General features: G+C 44.7%; 1 pseudogene; it reads right to left on the bottom strand.

Moving 5' to 3' along the window:
- Nucleotides 1–368: 368 nt before the first annotated feature.
- Nucleotides 369–19850, bottom strand: LOC141026670 (cytochrome P450 89A2-like; annotated as a pseudogene).
- Nucleotides 19851–20558: the final 708 nt, after the last annotated feature.

Raw genomic sequence — 20558 nt, forward strand, 5'->3', positions numbered from 1 at the left:
GGGGACCTTCACAGGCGCGAGCCTTGCTTCATATCGCCAGATGAGGGCCCCGCCCTGCGCCACCCTCGACCACCATTGGGGCGTCCGGAAACCAGGACGGGACCAAGGGGCAAGTAGGACGCTAGCGGCGCCCTCGGCGACCACGGGCCCTCTGCCGGGGGGAGTGGCTCACCGTCCCTTCCCCCGGCAGAGGACCTACCTCCGTGTAGCGCGTTGCTCCGTGTGGCGCGGGGAAGGGCTGGCTATAGGCCTCTCCCGCGCAGCCCCCAGAGCAGAACTCCCACTGGGGGCGGAGCCACCGCCCTGAGATCTCCAACTGTTACCGCGACCCGGTTCACCTGCAGCTCATGGTTAGCGTAAGCTTGCTCCTAAGACATTGGCTGTACCCCGCCGTCGTCGTTGCTGAAGGGGTCGGCGAAGCCTTCGGGCGGCTCATGGAAGGCCCGTGCTTCGGGCGTTCCGCCCACCCATCTCGGCTCGGGGAACGGGTTGGGGCCTTCTCCCAGCAAGTACTCCAGGTTCACCTTGCGGGGGTTGTAGGCGTCCGCGGCCGCCCCGCTGGAGCCATTGCCCAGGTGCCCCGCGCCTTGAGCCACTAGTCGTGGTGTCTGGCCCTGGTGGCTCACTACAAAAAAAAATACATTTCTGTGATGATACGTGTTTATCACACTAGGTCACATTATCTGTCATGCATGTACATCCATGACGATTTTATGACAGAATCAAGATAGTCATACATGTGTTGTCGTAGAAGTGTACCATGACATTACCAAAATTATCATCATGGAAGTTCCACTTCCATGACGAAAAACCGCGCGTCATAGAAGTGCGTTCGTCAAGGGTGACCGACACGTGGCATCGACCGTAACGGGTCGCCGTTAAGATATTGAGAAGCATGATGTCCAAACTAAGCAGATGGCGTTACGATAGAGTAGAATGACAGTACTTGAATTTGAAAACATGTTATCATTAATGGAATAGGTACTGAAAAACAGGAAGGCATGCCATATTTACATGCATGATCAGCAGGCGAAGCACAAGGCATTGCAACAGAGTAGATGCACTCCAGGACATTATATGCATGTTGTACCCATATCAAGGGCCAAGTTAGAGCAAGGACCTTATGGGGTGAATAGGATTCATCATCTTTCTGCAAGTCTTGTGAAGAACTGCCTTTACATGTTCCATCATATTGGGTATCACTGACGTCAAGTTTGTTGGCCGTTACATTGCTCCGTGAGGTTCTTGTGGATATACATCAGTGTGTGCAATTATATCTGACATGCATGGAAGACAACTAGTAGTTAGATTTATGTAATGAGTGCCTGTAGGAGACGACATAAATTATAGGACTGGGGTTAACTAGCAGCAACAGGTCTCAAAAACTAAAGGGAAAGCACAGATGAAAGCTACAGAATATGTATCGCTTGTACTCAAGATTAACTAGATGGCACACAAAAGTATTAAAGAACAACATAGGTTATATTAGAAGTGGTATAATACTATAATCACCATCCTGTAGGATAGCATTGGCTGATGGATGATAACTATGGAACAACGTTACCTAAAGAACAAGTCTCTTAGCTGAACTATGGAACATCGTTAACTCCTGAACAAGACTCGTAAGAGATCAGCATGAATATACAATGAAATGTGATAATCTATTTTCCATGCTTAGATGAATAACAAAGCTATAAATGTTGTACACAAGGAAGATGAGGGTACAATCTATCTGGCCGCCATCCATAGGAGTGAGCATCATGTGCTGACTTGTCGATGGCCCTGCAGTTGTAGTGGCTGTCTATGTCGAGCACGCGCATTTGATGCAGGGAACTGTTGAGTGGGGACTATAGCTCCCTTCTGGTGTATGCTTCCCTTGTTTGAGCAGCTGCGGTGAGTCGGAAGACGGTGTGGCTGAAGATGCAGAAAACGCATAATGTTAAGAATGACACATCTCTCTGATCTGAAGAAATACCCTAAGAGATCAACAGCAAGGTACGAGAGTGTTCACACGTCTATTGACTGAAGACTAAATTGGGGTCACACGATTTTATTTTATTTTGGTACTGTCCGATCTACGCCGGATGGCTTGATGGCCATCTTGTGCCTCCCGTCTCACACTGTTCGGAATCTTCCCCGAAGAGCCAGCGACCACCAGCAGAGCAGCCTGCCTCCGCCATCCGTGGCCCCGACGAAAACCCCGCTCCCCGCCCCACTGCACTGCCATGGTTGCGCCGCCCCTAGGCCAGTCCACAAAGACTCGTCGTCATCCAGATCTGGTGGCGGCACTACCTTCAACCCACGCAACTCTAAGATAGCCATCTAAGCGCTACTTCCGCGGCGAACTTGCGCCCCCGCACCCTTATGTTAGACACCAGCCAACCGGCAGCCTAGGAGCTCCGCCGGCTCGAGGGGTGCTGTTTCCCATTGGGAATCGATTGGCCCAGAATAAAAAGTTAGACATGTGTGAAGATTATGAAAAGTTTCATGAAATTCCTTCCTTCAAAGTCAAGGCTGACCCCAGCACCCTGTTAAGCGATGAAAAATGTCCATGGTTACGACGCAATAAGCGAAGGACACAAGCGAAGAAAAAGTGAAGACTTTCTCTCCACAACTATTATGATGATGCCTTTGATCTAGAATATCACTACAGTTACATGTGAAGAAGTGAAATGCCTTTTGTAATAGATGAGTTTCCGTATGAAACCCTGATACTTCGATAGAGATTGTCCGTTTTGTACACAAAGTGCATCCAGTTTTTGCCGTAACCCTCTCAACTTTTCAGCACATGCTATGTGGTTGAAATGATGATACCATGCCAATTCTCAACCTCTTTAGAGTTCATTTGAAGTGCTTTTCAATTTCAGGGTCATATAGCTCAAAACAAATCAGTAAATGCATGAAAAATAACAAATGAAGTCAGAAATGGTTGAAAATTGATGATGTGGCTTTGAATGGTGCATTTTGAACACACAAAAGTCTGGAGTTCAAATAAGTTCAAAAAATTGATGATGTGGCTTTCAATTTCAGAGTTCATTTGTAGTGCTTTTCAATTTCAGGGTCATTTAGGGCAAAAAGAATGAACTTGAAATAATCAATTAAAATATTCTGTTATGATCAACTCAAACAAAACTATAATATTCTTCAATAGCAAAAAGAATCAACTACAAAGCTTTTATAAAACTCTAACAGCAAAAGGAATCAACTAAAAAGTTTTTATAAACCTCTAGTATTTTTTAAACTAAAATTATATAAAATTTATGCAACTAAAATTATCAAAGTATTTTCTGTTCAAAACATTGATGGCAAAAAGAATTTTCATAAAGAAATTTTTTGTGAGAAGCTTTAATAACAAACTAAAATGACAAAATTTGTTCTTGATTGAAACAGACATTTAAAATAACCTAAAAATTACCAAATTTAATATAATGATAAAACACAATAATATTACATAGGAGGAAAAAGAATCACTCAAAAATCTATTTTTATAGTAAAGTTATTCACAAACTAGTGATTCACACAAATTTAAAAGAATTCAAATTTGAAAATTAATGGCACTAACAGAAAGTCTATAATTTTTTTGACCTAACAGTAAAAAGAGTCACTGGAAAACTGCAAAAAAAAAACAAGCAAGAAAACAGAAAAAATGCCACCTACTGAAATCCATTTATCACAGACGAGTTTCCGTATGAAACCCTGATACTTCGAAAAGGATTGTCCATTTTGTACACGAAGTGCAACCAGTTTTTGCCGTAACCCTCTCAACTTTTTAGCACATGCTATGTTGGTGAAATGATGATACTATGCCAACTTTCAACCTTTTCAGAGTTCATTTATAGTGCTTTTCAATTTCAGGGTCATATAGCTCAAAAAAGTAAGTAAATGCATGAAAAATAAGAAATGAAGTCAGAAAGGGTTGAAAATTGATAATGTGGCTTTGAATGGTGCATTTTGCACACACAAAAAGTCTGAAGTTCAAATAAGTTCAAAAAAATAAATCCCTTTGTAACAGACGTGTTTCCGTATGAAACCCTGATACTTCGAAAGAGATTGTCCGTTTTCTACACGAAATGCATCCAGTTTTTTGCTGTAACCCTCTCAAATTTTTATCACATGCTATGTGGGTGAAATGATGATACCATGCCAACTTTCAACCTTTTCAGAGTTCATTTGTAGTGCTTGTCAATTTCAGGGTCATATAGCTCAAAAAAATCAGTAAATGCATGAAAAATAACAAATGAAGTCAGAAAGGGTTGAAAATTGATGATGTGGCTTTGAATGGTGCATTTTGAACACACACAAAAGTCTGGAGTTCAAATAAGTTCAAAAAAATTAAATCCCTTTGTAACAGACGAGTTTCCGTATGAAACCCTAATACTTTGAAAGAGATTGTCCGTTTTCTACACGAAGTGCATCCAGTTTTTGCCGTAACCCTCTCAAATTTTTATCACATGCTATGTGGGTGAAATGATGATACCATGCCAACTTTCAAACTTTTCACAGTTCATCTGTAGTAGTTTTCAATTTCAGGGTCATATAGCTAAAAAAACAGTAAATGCATGAAAAATAACAAATGAAGTCAGAAAGGGTTGAAAGTTGATGATATGGCTTTGATGTTGCATTTTGAACACACAAAAAGTATGGAGTTCAAACAAGTTCAAAAAATGAAATCCCTTTGTAACAGATGACTTTTCGTTCGAAACCCTGATACTTCGAAAGAGATTGCCCCTTTTTGTACACGAAGTGCATTCAGTTTTTGCCGTAACACTCTCTACATTTAGCACATGCTATGTGGGTGTAATGATAATACCATACCAACCTTTTCAGAGTTCATTTGTAGTGCTTTTCAATTTCAGGGTCATTTAGGGCAAAAAGAATGAACTAATAGCAAAAAGAATGAACTTGAAATAATCAATTAAAATATTCTGTTATGATCAACTAAAACAAAACTATAATATTCTTCAATAGCAAAAAGAACCAACTACAAAGCTTTTATAAAACTCTAATAGCAAAAGGAATCAACTAAAAAGTTTTTATAAACCTCTATTATTTTTCAAACTAAAATTATATAAAATTTATGCAACTAAAATTATCAAAGTATTTTCTTTTCAAAACATTAATGGCAAAAAGAATGTTCATAAAGAATTTTTTTTGTTATAAACTTTAATAGAAAACTAAAATAACAAAATCGGTTCTTGATTAAAACACAATAATATTACATAGCAGGAAAAAGAATCACTCAAAAATCTATTTTTATAGTAAAGTGATTCACAAACTAGTGATTCACACAAATTCAAAAGAATTCAAATTTGAAAATTAATGGCACTAACATAAAGTCTATAATTTTTGTGACCTAACAGTAAAAAGAATCACTGGAAAACTGCAAAAAAATTAATGAAGAAAAAAAACAGAAAAAAATGCCACCTACTCGACAACCAGGGCCTGAATATGACTAGAAACCCAGCTAGTTGGGCCAGGATTCAGGCCCGCAGAAGGCCCAACAGGCCCACAGGCATAACAGTGTCAGATTAGGCCCATAGGCCTTCAGTTCAGAGGACTTCGAGAGAGAAGGCGGGGCAGCGCTTATAAACAGGTGCGGCCGCTCCTCAGCTAGCGAGGTGGGACTAAACATCCCACTGCACCATGGCTTTGGCAGGCGCAGGCCTTTGGTCCAGGTGGGACCAAATTGCAAGCTTTTATATGAATGGCTGATGGAAAAAAACAGAATTTGAAATTTGAAGAACACAGAACTGCACCTCAGCGAGTATAAGCAACCTAACCTGCAAAATTCAGCCTGCCACCAAAATGAACTTTCCCAATTGCAAGAAAAAAAAACATTGATGCATAATATATATAAGATGGCCTACCTTGAAAATTTTGGCAGCCCCATGGTAGGCATCATGTCATTACAGATCAATAGTACTGCTGGAAAAGCATGAGAAAATATTCATCAATTAGAAATCAAACACTTGTGTGAGACAAATGGAAAAGAAGTCAAAATCGCACTGTATCTATACCTACTAATAAAGCAAGATGCGTTTCACCGATTTTTGAATCCGTTCACCTCTATTTTTGTAAGATTTTTTTACTATCCGAGGTGGTACTAATTTTTGTGTCGTACGATCGCAGGAAATATCGCAGGCTGAAGTTTCGTATGTAACAGTCTGTCTTGGGCCTGGCAGCCTTGCGGATGGGCTTTACTAGAGCCCAAAAATAAATCTAGACTGATAGCCATGGGAGTGGACTTTCTACTGTACCGCGAAAAATAGATCCACCATAGGAATCGAACCCAAGACCAGCTGAGCTAATCACGTTTGATGTTTAATTGTCCCACACTGCTTTTGTTAACCAGTTCGCATTGATTAAATTTTTTGAAACAAAGTTCGCATTGATTAATATACCAAGCACCTCAGAAATCAACAATAAGATGGTCAAAACGAGTAGCCTCCTCATGTTTGGGCGGATGGGCGCTAATTAAAGAAGGATTGCATATAATGAAAGTAATTAAAGGAAGGATCTGTGGGCTCGATACACAAAAAATGCATGCGAGCAAGGAGGAGCACCATGACATGTGGAGCGCATGGAGCTTACCGGCGACAAAGCGCTGGAAAAGTACGACCAGCATGCATGAGTTCGTGCAGGTGCCTCCACGGTGGAAGCCACTGGGCTGCTAGCGTTCATGTATATGCATGTATTCGTGCAGTCGACCACCACTGAAGCCACTAGGCTGTGCGTGCGCATTCAGTACATGCACATAAACTGGAACCTATTCGATGATGACAACTGGTGGCAGTTCATCGCCATGGCCGCCGACAGCGACGACGAGGTACGACACTGCACATTCAGACCTGTACGTGGGTTCCTTGACGCCGCCAAGGAGCAGAGGGCACCGAAGTCCAGTCCGAGGCTGCCGCAAGTATTTATATGAATCTATATTGTGGTTGGGGCTTGCAGGTTACAGAAGTTTATACATGTAATCGAGCATTTGTGCTTAGGCCAACTCTCACTTTTCTATTATATTCAAGAATATTGTTTTCAACCTGGAGAATTTCGTAAAAGATGTACTAGCATTTGAAAGACACGTCAAAAGGCACAAACTATCTTGATCATGAAAATCCTAAACCATCTAGAATGAGGTGGACAAATACGAGAAGGAGGATGAGAAGTTCAGGAAGATAAGAGAAGCACCAAAATTTCATGCAATACGAACATCCGAAACCTCTCGTTCAAAATTTATTTTGAGGGAACCTGTCATTCAATCTAGCAAAATCCTACAACCCACGTAAGTATACGCCCTGGTTTTTGACCCATTCCACGCCAGTTTTGGTCAACTAGGGATTTATCACTAACCCAATATTTTAATTTGATAGAATCGACCAGTCGATGTTTATTTCATGGTTATGTTCTTTTGTTGATCTGATAGCTTGATCATTGCAGGAACAAAGGTCGATCGACCAAAAAGAGCTCTTTCAAGCTGTAGCACCTGCTCGTTTTGTCTCATTGTCTCAAATTATCCTCTTTTCTTTTTTTGGTGGAAGTCATACTATTTGTTGTGTTATGATTTTTTCCCATCGAAATGAAGTATTATGTGGTGAGTGGGGTGATTGAACGCAATTTTTTTAGGATTAGCTGTAAAGATTTATAAGAGTTCTAGGATTAATTGCTAATATATATTTCTAGGATTAACTACAAAGAACATTACATAATAGTATATTAATTTTCTTAGGGGGGAGTAAGACAACATGCGCCTTTGGTTTATGCTTTTAGGGAAACGGTTTACCAAAGCAGAACGAGCTTTTAGAATATGGTAATTTGCGATGTTGGTATCGGTCGTCTCAATTGTTGGGTAGTTGATAGGGCCTAAACTGAAGATTACATCCTGTTACAATTGAAGGCGTCCAACTAAATCATTTTTTGTTTGTGTCCTTCTCAATTGTTTTAACTTCTAAGCAATATAAGTATTCATTTGGCAGCATTGAATGTTAAAGTATTCAGTTCCAAATGTTTAATGAGAGGTGTCTCATGCAGTGGTCGAGCTCATCGCCTTGGGATTTACCACGTGCCGACAAGTTATGATTGGGTTGACACCGCAGCGAGGGTGAAAAAGGACATGCGGTAATACGGACGGGACGCTGTTTTCAAAAGGAGGGCGTGATTTTTTTTGTTCTCCCGTTGCAACGCACGGGCATTTTTGCTAGTAATAAAAAAGATATCCACTACCTTATGTCCAAGTGAAAGAGTCTTCTTGTGAAGTCCATGCGGAGCACGAACTGTTGTTAGCCTGGACCGAGAGTGGCGGAGCTGTGCGGTGCAGAGGCACAGATGGTAAGATACCACGACGTCATGCCCTTTGGTCAAGATTTTGTGATCAGATGAAGCTAGGTTCAGTTCGTACTACTGACCATACAGAAGCATTTAAGCACCAATTATCGTGATGCTGGCGAACAGTTGGAAGAAAACGTAATGAACAAAAGCACTACCAAGTCAATGACGTATGCTAATACCACATTAGACCAACGACAGCGCGATGGCACCTAAGGAATAAACTGCTGAGACCAGCATGTACCTGAACGCGGATGGATTGATTTCCTGGAATGTGACGACCTTGTCATCCTACACACAAATATTGAAGGTCACACTTTTAGCAAGCAAATCGATAGATGGCAGAGATAGGTGACAGCGGTGATGCGGAATTGACCGATTCAACGCCGCGTCGGGACACATCGGCTGTAATTGTGGATGTTTGCCGCCGTCGTAAAATTCGTCGGAAGCACAAGCATGATTCAACGGGGTAGCGCACGCAACTGGCTCTGAGCGAGGCCCTCGCTGCTGTGCAGAGCAACGGCGGGTAGAACCCTCAGTGGTTATGCCTTGATCGAGGATCTACGGTTTTGGGGATCGGCAACTGAACTGCAGCCCGACGCGCTCCCACACTCGGAGAGACATTGGAGGAGAGGCGAAGTGGCGGGCATGTCAGAGCAACACCCCACACAGGTCGATTCGGCCATGATTTCCTTGATGATCTGGTGGCCGTTGACGGATCAGCGGTTGGCCCGCATCCCAATTCGTCGAAGGAGAGGATACTGGCGGTCGTGCGGGAAGACGGCAGCAGCCAGGTTTTCTAACGCGAAGGCAACCACCACTCAGTTTTCGGTAATGGAGGGAGAAGTAATTGGGGGTGATGAATGCTACGGTTTCATACGCTCTTGCGGCAGCATTTGTGGCTGGGAGAGGTTCGGTCGTGGGGGCGGAAGCGATAGCGATGGGAGGGGACAGAAGATGGACAAGATGTCCGTCAGGAACGTAGTGTGGGGCTGCAGATCAGAGCCACATGTGCTCAATCAAACGGCTGGAATGATTTAAGGTGACGTGGATGCATGAGAACACAGGAAAATCAAGTAGTGGGGGGCTCCTATTTAAATATAGTAGATAAGCAGAACATGTAAAATTTTCAGTTTCATCGACCATTTGCCCCCCGACGACGCCGAGCTCATCGGCGCCGCTAGGCTGCCCGTGCTCGCCGTCGCCGTCGCCGCCCGCTCCTCGTCGCCGTCGCCCCGCGCCCTTGCCCCTGCCCCGACGCGCCGCCCTGGCCCGTGCCCCTGCCCCGACGCGCCGCCCCGGCACATGCGCCCCGGCCCCGACGCGCCGCCCCGACGGCGCCCCATGCCCCCGGCCTGCCCCGACCACACGCCGCAACCTCGTTCGGCCCGGCCGGCCTTCCTCTCTGTTTTTTTCATATATACTCCCTCCGTCCCAAAATTCTTGTCTTAGATTTGTCTAGATACGGATGTATCAAGTCACATTTTAGTATTAGATACATCCGTATCTACACAAATGTAAGACAAGAATTTTGGGACGGAGGGATTATGATTTTTTTCTGATTATATGTATATGTGTGATTATATGTATGTGTGTATATATGATTATATGTCCTGTGTTTTTCAGATTTTTTGTTCATATATATGATGATTTGTTTTTTGCATTTTTATAAAAATGTATATATGTATGTATGTTATCTGTGTATATATGTTCATATATGCGAAAGTTAGATCTTTAGAAAAGTTTTATCTATGTATGTTCTCTGATTTAGTGCATTTTAGGTTAGTTTCATTTTTAGAAACGTTTTATATATTTAGGAAGAAGGAAGAGAAGGAAGAAGAAGAAAAAGTTTTATATATGCAAAAGTTATATTTTTAGAAAAGTTTTATATATCTAGCTAGGAAGAAGGAAGAAGAAAGAAGAAGAAAAACTTTTATACATGCAAAAGTTACATTTTTAGAGAAGTTTTATCTAGAAAGAAGGAAGAAGGAAGAAGAAGAAAAAGAAGGAGAGGAAAAAGGAAAATAAGAAGAGGAAGAAGGAGAAGAAGAAGGAGAAGAAGAGGAGAGGATGAAGAGGAGAAAAAAATAAGAAGAGGAAAAAGAAGAAAAAAAAAGAGAAGAAGAAGGAATAGAGGAGAAGAAGAAAAAATAGAATAATATATCTCCTCCTTCTTCTCCTCTATATCTCCTCCTTCTTCTCCTCTATTCCTTCTTCTTCTCCTCTTTTTTTTCTTCGATCTTCTCCTCTATTCCTTTCTTCTTCTCCTCTTTTTTTTCTTCTTCTTCCTCTTTTTATTTTTTATCGGGTATGTCGTTGTCGATATACCCCTCCCCGATAACTTCGACATGAGGGGGAGGGGGTCGATATACCCCCTCCCCGATAACATTTTTTCCCATGTATGTATGTCGTCATTGTCGATATACCCCCTCCCCGATAACTTCGACATGGGGGGGGGGGGTCGAGGGTCTAGGATCGCCGAGGGGTCGAGAGGGGGATGTCGATCAACCCCCTCTCGCTCGACCAACTCTCGAGGACACCCAAACCCTAGAAAAAAACGATGTCGGTCTCCTACCCCCTCCCGCCCCTACCCGACAAACTTTCTCGAGATTTATAAGAGATTTATCAAGAATGCCCCCATTATGGATGTGCATAATTAAGTTGATCCATATTTTTCCTGATCTCATCTACCATTCTATATTTGCACGCTCTCTTGTGTCAAAGTATTGAAGGAATCCATGGTTTCATAATTGGCCGGAAGTAACAGGCGCATGATGGTATGAAGCTCTCCAAAATTGTTTTGGAACGGAGTCCTGATAGGATAATTCGCCTTTTGGTATGTAGTTCAGCAAAGGCCATCCAAATAGCGATATTCGAAAGGCTCTTGCTGAACTTCGTACCAAAAAGCGAATTATCCTATCAGGACTCCGTTCCAAAATAATTTTGTGGAGCTTCATACCATCATGCGCCTGTTACTTCCGGCTAATGATGAAGCCATGGTTTTCTTGAATCCTATGACACTAGACAACGTGACATATAGAAGGGTAGATGAGATCAGGAAAAATAGGGACCATTTTCTGCACATCCAGAATTGCCTCATTTTGTTAAATCCCTTGTTGGTCCGGACGTCGGACATTCATGAGAGAGGCGGTCCGTACCAAACCCTAGGAGCGTTGTCGAGGCCACCCCAAACCCTAGAAGCGTTGCCGAGGCCACCCCAAACCCTAGAAGCGTTGTCGAGGCCACCCCAAACCGAAGAAGCGTCGAGCTAGCTAGGTCTACGTTTGCCACTAATATATCCATCTGTCATGTTTGTATATTAATTGCCATGTTGTAATATTTGCAGAAACTATGGAGCACCGAGACTTCGAAACAGAACAGTTGTTGGGGGACATAATCCTCGGCGGAGGTGATGTCTTGTCGTATCTCAACGACACCGATGGTCTGGAAGGAGAGGGTGAAGCAGGCTCCGGTGATCGAACAATGGAGGTGGAAGGACAGGATCATGATGGCTCCGGTGACCGAATTCCGGTGGAAGAAGGAGACCGTGATGACGGCTCCGGTGAGCGAACGGAGGAAGGAGCTGTTGCAAAGTCCGGCGAGGTATATATATTAATTAAGCATGTGCTGACTAGCTAATTGATGCATTAATTGTTTTGGTAGGTACACATATTAACGCTCTTCTTTCTTCTTTTCTAGCCCTCCCGATCGAGCCAAACTTCGGTAATGAGACGAGGACCGAAGAAAAGGTTGCGCCAGGATGAAAGGTTCACGATTACAGCAATCAAGGGCGATGGCCAGCTGATTGAACCCAGCCGGGCCAAGGAAGAATTTTCTTCTCAGTGCGGGGTTCTTGTTAGGGACATGATCCCGATCAGCAACCAATGGAATAAGCCTAAGAAGGAAGACTCTCAAGTGTCTTATGTCAATGATAGACAGAAAGATGATCTTTGGACCGCGCTGAAGGCAAATTTCACCCTACCGCCAGAGGAGGATCTGAATATGCCAGTTATAGAGCCATTGGTCAAGGCTCATGCTCTTAAGAAGATGACAGATCTATTTAGGAGGTGGAAGAATGAGTTGAAATCAACGTTTGTCGACAAAGGGAAGACTCCAGAATTCACCGGCCGATTTCAGAAGATAAGGGATCACTGGCCCGCATTTGTGGCCTACAAGACATCGGAGAAGAGTAACAAGATCTCAGCGACAAACAAGTTAAATGCTGCAAAGAAGGAGCATCACCATCGCACGGGGTCAGGTGGCTACCTCAAAGCTCGGCCGTTGTGGGACAAGGCTGAGAATGACCTGCTTGATAAAGGGGTCGAACTAGAGACATTACACTGGCCAGACCGTTCAAGGACTTGGTTCTTCGGGGTTGGGGGAACCTTGGACCCAGAAACAGGGAAGTGCGTTTGGACGGATGAGCAACTTTAAATACCGGTCAAGAAGCTTCAGAAGTATATCGCCGCAGCGCAGCAAGGGACATTTGTTCCCGACGGAGAGAACGACGAGCTCACACAGGCCCTCTGGAATCTTGAGCTCACAGGATGAACACGAGGCACGACAGGCTCCGTTGCGTGGAAGGTTGGGTTTCCTGGTGCAGGCGGTTAAAAAACCCGGGAGAGGAAGAGGAAACAGGAGCTGAGCGAAATGCAGAAGCTGAATGCAAGAGTACTAAAGCTAGAGGAACAAGTTGAGAGCCAGCGAGCTGCTGACCAACCATCTCAGCGACACGAAGCTACCCCAGAAGCTACCCCGCCATCTCAGCGGAGAAGCAGCGTGGCTTCCACCAAGCTCCTTCAGCAGCCTGACTTCACGGCTCCTAGCTACCCCGTGGATGCTATCACGGAGGCTCAACATTGTCACCTTATGACGCAATGGCAGAACCTCCAAGTCAAGGTGGCTGTCGGCTCTGTTGCACCTCCTGAACACGAGGCAACTTTTCACTGCCTTCCGATTCCACAAGGCTGTGCTGTTGTGATGGTGGATGAAATAACGGAGGAATTTGAGGAGCTCGAGCTTGACCAGCCTACCGGTGAAGGGGAGACTCAGCTGGGTCTTGCTCTGAAGACTCCATGTCTATGGCAGAAGGAGCACATCAAGCTTCCGAATTGGACGCCTCCGCCTCCTCCGCCTCCTCCGGCGAGTCAAGGCACTCCGCCTCCTCCTCCTCCTTCTCCTTCGGCGAGTGATCAGGGCACTCCGCCTCCTTCTCCGGCGCGTGAGGCCGGCACTCCGCCTCCTCCTTCGCCTCCTCTGGCACGTCCGAGCAGTCCGCCTCCTCCTCCGCCTCGTCAGCAATGGCGGAAGACACATGCCGCCGCTCCGGCTGCTCCAGCGCGTCGGAGCACTCCGCCTCATAAGCAACGAAGGATGACAGCTGCCGCCGCTCCAGCTGCTCCGACGGCTAGCAGTACAGCCAGAGGCGGGAGGCAATACAGATTCGGTCCAAGCCTCAAGCCTCTAGAGAAGTTACCATATGAGAGGACCGACAAGAAAAATGAGGACATCTCTCGTGCCCAAGTGAGGGACTTTTTTTGCAAGGAAACCTCCACCTCCGAAGGAGACGATAGATCCGGTGAAAGCGAAGCGCACTGTCGATGCCCTGAAGCAACCACCACCGTCTCCGCCGCAAACCAACTATGAGCACATTATTGAAAGGACATATCAGGAAGCGGAGCGGTCGGGAAGTACTTGCAGCGATCGAAGGTTAGCAGAACGAAGAAGTGGAAAAAAAATTCCGCAGCTCGGCGAACAAGCGAACCAATCGTGCCTCCCGCTCAAGGTGTCTAGCGATGTCGTCGCTAATCATCCGGGGATGGTGCCCGGTACCAATCCTGCAGATTACCTGCCCGACGATGCACATTTTGATACAATGGAGGTGGACGAACACCAATACCGGTACGGGAAGCCTCTCGTCAAACCTGGCCATCCTCCTCTAACAACGATGATGCGAAGATTCCATGAGTGGTACATGGACACCTGCAGCGAGACTGGGAATGATACATTGACGCTGAGAGTTAAAGAGGAGCACTACCTCGTTGGAATTGATCTGTTGTCTGTACCATTTGAGGAGTTCTTCCAGTTTTTCAATCAAAAGGCCCTCGATAAAATAATCATCACTTGCTACTGTCTGTAAGTACTACTTGTTTAATTAAGTCTCTATATATAGCTCTGCTCTTTCATTGCATGTTTATATAATTATCCTCATTATATTATGCATATTGAAGATCGTCGAATGCAGAAAAGCACAAATCTATGATATTGGGTTCATTAATATTTAGAAACGAGGGGAGTATTATGGATCCACACTTTTTTGTGTAGTTTGCAAACTAATGTAATTTTGAATAGAATTTTATTGACAAACACATCTAATGTATAATCCAACAACACATCAAGAAACTCTAGTAGTGTATCCCGCAAAAAAAAGTTAAGTTACGGGTTACTATATGTCAGTGTCCTATGAATTGAGAGGTGAGATACGTGTAAACAATAATATTGGGTTTTCACGTTAAGCTAGTAATCCATCTGGTTGACTGAACCGTACTTCGTGTCACCTTGTGGTACTCTGCAATTTTTGAGCTTGGATTACAGCTGTGTCACGGTTTGAAATTTTGGTCCTCGCGTGAATCACATGAAACCATTCTGGATTACACGGGCACAATAGCGTTGGACTCAGACGTGACTGAACCATCCTTGGTGTTACGCGAGTGGTGAAATATATCTACAGCACTTTGCTCTCAAGGATGGAAGCGCACCGGTTTGGCAACACGCTGTTGTGTTGTTTCTGGCAGGAATGTAACAAGAGCCACGACCTGTTCGGTTCTTGCCTCGAACTCGAATTTCCAATACATCTCATTCCCTGCTGGTTCATGCTATGTGACTGCCCATGCAATTCACCCTGCTTGTCATTGTTGCTCTCCTTCCACAATTTGACAATCTCCTCTAAAATTCCTACGGACTATATGTGATCCCATTACATGGGAATAAGCTAGTTATTTATAGGAGGCCTGCTAGTGGCCAGTAGATATATAATCATTGCTTCACCAAACATCACATGCCAACTTTTTTTGTCGTTTAATTCTACTATGAATGGTATAGTAGTAAACATTTATAACACCCATTGCATATCTAAATAGGAGCAACTCTAAGCGGAATGTTGCTACTAAACCATGACAAAAGAGCCATTCCGTACTCAAGTTATTATATGGTTGTAGTGCTACCATTACTTTAGGTGCTAGCATGCTACCAATACACCACACTACTAGGAAAAACCTTATACACTATGTCTAATCAGTTGCGCGGGTTAAAGAGGGGCGCTACTGCTATTTATTAGTAGTGCTTTCTAGTATCAAGCGCTACAAGTAGGGGTTTAGCAGTAGCGCGTTCTGTTGAACCGCGCTGCTGTTATGGCCAGCCCGGGCTCAGCTGCCCGTCCCCACTTAGCAGTAGCGCTTGTTTTGGACCAGTGCTACAGCTAATGACTTTAGCAGTAGCGCTGGGCCTAAACCCGCGCTACTACTAAGCCCATGTTATCATTGTCCTCCCCGCCCGACCTCTCAGTCTCCCTCCTCACTCTCCATCTCCACTCTCTCTCCGGCCCACCCTCGTCGGCCCGCCCCCCGCACTACTCCGGCCGCCCTCCCCTGCGTCCGCGCTCCACACACGGGGCTGGCCCTCCCTCACACTCTGGCCGCATGCCCGGCCCGGCGCCGGCCCTCCCCCACGCGCGGCCGCCCTCCCCCGTGCCTGCCCTCTCCATCCCCTTCGTCTCGGCCCTGGGCTGCCTACCGTGAGTACCTGCTTCTCCTCTCAATTCACCCAAAAGCTAGGTATATCTGAATGTGTTGGATTAATTAGCAGACGCAATATGTTCAGATTCTTTACTAATTTTCTTCGTGTAAATGAACCCTAGGTGTCCATATATATGAGCCCATTTGATCATTAGAGCACTAAATAGGTTTTTTGAGTACAACAGAATGTAGATATATGTAACCCTAGGTGTTTACTAGGCAAAATGCCCGTGCGTTACAACGGGAGAAAATAAAATAAAATAATCAAACAATTTATCTAATTAAGACTTGCGTGTCGAACATCATGGCATGTGGTCTACATTCATATAGGGACGAACATTTGGTCTCCGTTCATATAGCGACAAACTGGTCATCACCGCTACTCCTTCGCTCACATGCAATCGTCATGTGTCCTTAGACATCATCTCCTAAAGCGACATCTTTCTCTTTACCGTTCATTCCACACTGCTTTCATTATCGACATCGTGTGTGTGGTCATTTTGCATGGTTTAGACTTCAAACTCGAGATGTCTGACATTGAGCATCTATTCTTACCAAGACCTAACAGGGGGATAAAATCAAGCTAAGCATATGTTCTTGCCAAGACCAAACACGGGGATATCATTTATAACTACCAAGATGTATAGAAAAAACTACAAATTATTGTTGCACATATAACACTGCAGTTAAAAAAAAGATTGTAGATGAGTTGGTTACTCCAGTATTGCCCATCATAGGGAAAACACCGGTGAATATCTTCCAGCAGTAAGAACAACATATCGCATGCCTAAGACATCACTACATGTTATGTTTCTTTAAGCTTGACCCAAAAAATAGAAAATAGGATATTGTGAAAATAAGACCAGGAAAGAACAACACTTTTTTTACCACAAAAGATATAGAAGTAAGCTACATTATATAGGATTGGCTCATCAAATTCCTCAAAAAAAAAAAGGATTGGCTCATCAGTCTTCTATCACACATCCCACAACGACTTGGGAATTGCACAAGAGGAATCCATAGATCTGAAGATCTCTACACATGTACTGGACAACATCTTGGTCAGCTGGAGATGAATAATGATAGAATGTCAAAACTTCAAAGGCAGAGGAGTCAAATAAAAAACACAATAAGCTATTGAAACATTGTCATGCAATTTCTTAAATTGTTTAAACTTACCAAGCTAATTACTTCCTTTGACTGTATATCATACATATACCACCTACAATCATCTTCACTCACGTTTCCAGCAGCAACATTTAACCTCGCCGCACTCATAATTGTCAATAGTGAATGACAAAAAAAACGTATAGTGTTCTCCAGCTGCCAGCATCATCAAAATATTTGGCACAAGAGCAGCTATCGCATCCTACTACAAAAGAGCGATCTCCATCACAGTCTGCCACAAATACATACTCACATGATCATGTGATAGCAACGATGGCTTGAACTACCACCTTGAAAGTCCAATAGTTGAACTGGAGGAACGTAAGGTCCTGAATATCGCCATGCACCAATTTTGATCTTGGCTCTTTTACAACCTAATCACAAGGAAGATGAAGTAGACGCTGAAAAAAAAACATCCCAGAAGAAAAATGCCGTGTTTACGTACGTAACCAAAACACCCCAAAATAGATACATCTAGTAAGATTCCCTACTATTTACCAAAGACACACCAATCTAACATTAGATAAACACCAAAACGTGGAAGACCTATTCAAGAAAAAAACAACCTTAGCTCTCTGCAAAAATCTGATTATAGCAGAGGAAATGAGCACCAATATTATCATTTGAGTACCTTCAAGGCACTCTTCTTAAGCTTGTTCGTTGCCTGAGCCACCTTCTACTGATCACTATAATATCAAGTGGTCTATCTAGGGCCGTTCCATCTTCTTCAATCCATGGATGGTTTGTGTGCCTAAATGAATTAGATTGAGACAACATCAATACTCTCGAAATACACCATACATACAAGACCCGAGTTTTTATTTTTGGTTTGTGATTTTTTTTGCCCCAAGCCGAGATGGACGAATTTCAGCCATTTTCAAAACATCCGGCTGAAACTTGACCAAAATTTGATGGAAATATGGCTGAAATTAGAGCCAAATTAGACCAAAATGTAAAAAAATGGTCCAAAGGTACCTTCCGCCCCAGGTCGAGATGGCCGAAATCCGGGTTCTTTCAGCCAAAAATCAAAACATAGTACAAGACTCGATTTGTACAAACAACATGAAGTGTGTCAATTATTCACCTGGCTGTACAAGGACAGAGAGGCCAAGCTGCGACTATCTCATGTGCAGTAGCGATGGCGTCCCATGGATGCAGCTCGAGGCGACATGGATGACCTTGGGGCACCGACGGGCTGAGCTAGGATACGGGCAACCTCCACTGGGTCCATGATGCATCCTCGTATAGTAAGAGTTTGACCAGAAAATTATAGTAATTTATTACGGAAGCATAACATCAAACAGGTCGTGGGCACACCTAACTTGGAATAACAAATATGGATTGTTAGTGAAAATCAATAATCGAGAGAGTTCTTTAGAGTTTAGACGTTGCAAACTCATGTATTTGAGAGAGAGAGGAACATCCCTAGCAGCTAGCTCAGCCGGCAAGAATGGTATTTGTCGCTGCCTCTTGCTGCTCCTCGTCGATGCTAGTCACCACTCATGTCGAGGCTTGTTTTCCCGAGCGCTGTAGGCCGCATGTACGTTCCTCATCTTCTTGCCATGGACTTGGCTGGTCTTCTTGGCCTGTATTTGCATGGCCGCCCGGCAGAAACCTCTCGGGCACGAACTCCATCGGCCTCTCCAACTCCCGCTCGTCTCTGCCATCTCGGCCACCATGAAGTTCACCACAGCGCCCTTGGGGATCAGATACCCGCCGACTGCCCGCACGGCCGCCTCGTCGAGCTTCTCTCCGAAGCACATGAGCGCCAGAACATGGCATGCCGGAACGCGTCCATGACCAAGACCCCGCCGCCGTCGGCGCCGGGCTCCCGCTCCCGCAGCTTGCCCAGGAGCACGTGGCGCGCCCAAGCGCGCACGGGCGCGAATAGGCGGGCACGGGGCGGGTGCAGTGTCTCGGAGATGAGGTTGCGCCGCAGGAGGCGCTACGCGGGTGCTTGCGCAGCCCCTCCAGGACGACGGCCTTCAGGTACGGTATGCTGTGCGTCTCCTCCTCGGTGACGTTCTTGTCTCCGTCTCCTCTCTGCTGCTACGATTTGCTGATCTCGTGGTAGAGCTTTTCTTGGACGCGCGGGTTCTTGGTCAGCTCGGCCATGATCCACTGCAGCGCAGTGGACGTCGTGTCGGTGTCGGCTCGAGGAACTCGGAACACAGGCTGACCATCTCGTCGTCGGTGAGCGCACGCGAGGACTCCTCCTCGCCGGGCAGCATGATGTCAAGCAGGGTGTCCACGTACGAGTGCTCCAACGTCGTGCCCTCCGTTGGCACTGGCTTGATCTGCTGCTTCTTGCGCTCCCTCCGTGCGTCAATCAGTGGAAGGAAGAGCTCCTTCTGCCGCCGACGCAAGGCGAGGGCCGTCTTGAGACGCCCGCGGAAGAGACACTTGGTGATGGCCGGAAAGAAGGCGAAGACGCTCGTCTTCCGCGCGGCGAACATGAGCCAGTCGCGCTTGCGCTGCGCCGACCGCCCGCACGGCGGCCTCCTCGAGCTTCTGTATGGCAGGAGCGGGAGGCAACACCAGCAGGGTTGGCCATGGATGGTTGGGCATGAGATTGTTATGGATCGGGGTGGTCGGAAGATTGATTGAGAAGGAACAGGGAATCGTGGGTTGAGGGGAAGATTTGATACGGTAAGGGTTTTTTTTTTTACTCACAGGAGATGAACAAATAATACGGGGCTGGGTTCGGGGAGACGTAGGAAAGAGCAGAAAGAGTCCACGCCGAACCGACAGGTGTTTGGTTTTATTTCCCTGTATTGTTTCTCTTTTCTGCATCGATTTCTCTACATAGATTGGATCGATACCTTTTCAAAGAGTCCACGCCGATTCAGTAGGTCTCTGTATTTCTTTTCCCAAATACTAGATTGGATCGATCTTTTTTTTTAAATCTCGGCTGTCGATTTTATGATTAACACAAAATTAACGGATATAAAGGATTGACGTATAGAGAACTATGAAAGCCTCCGTCCTTTATTATTAGGTGAAGATATATACGAACCACTACTAGTAGAAAGCTTATAGATAAATGGGTGGATGAAATTAGTTTTTTTTAATGCTTGGATAGATAGATGGATAGCCAGATTGATTAAACTAGGTTTGGTAATACTTTGGATAGATAGATGGATGGATAGATGGATAGTTGGTAGGGTTAGAACTAAGATATTTTTGACAATACAATTTTTTAGTAAATGTAGGTCTTTTGAATCAGCATAATAATGTTTAGTTGATAGGTTATAAGGTTTCACTATTTCCTAAAAT

Source organism: Aegilops tauschii, chromosome 7, assembly GCF_002575655.3.
Source record: "Aegilops tauschii subsp. strangulata cultivar AL8/78 chromosome 7, Aet v6.0, whole genome shotgun sequence".
In the NCBI taxonomy this organism is placed as follows: domain Eukaryota; kingdom Viridiplantae; phylum Streptophyta; class Magnoliopsida; order Poales; family Poaceae; genus Aegilops; species Aegilops tauschii.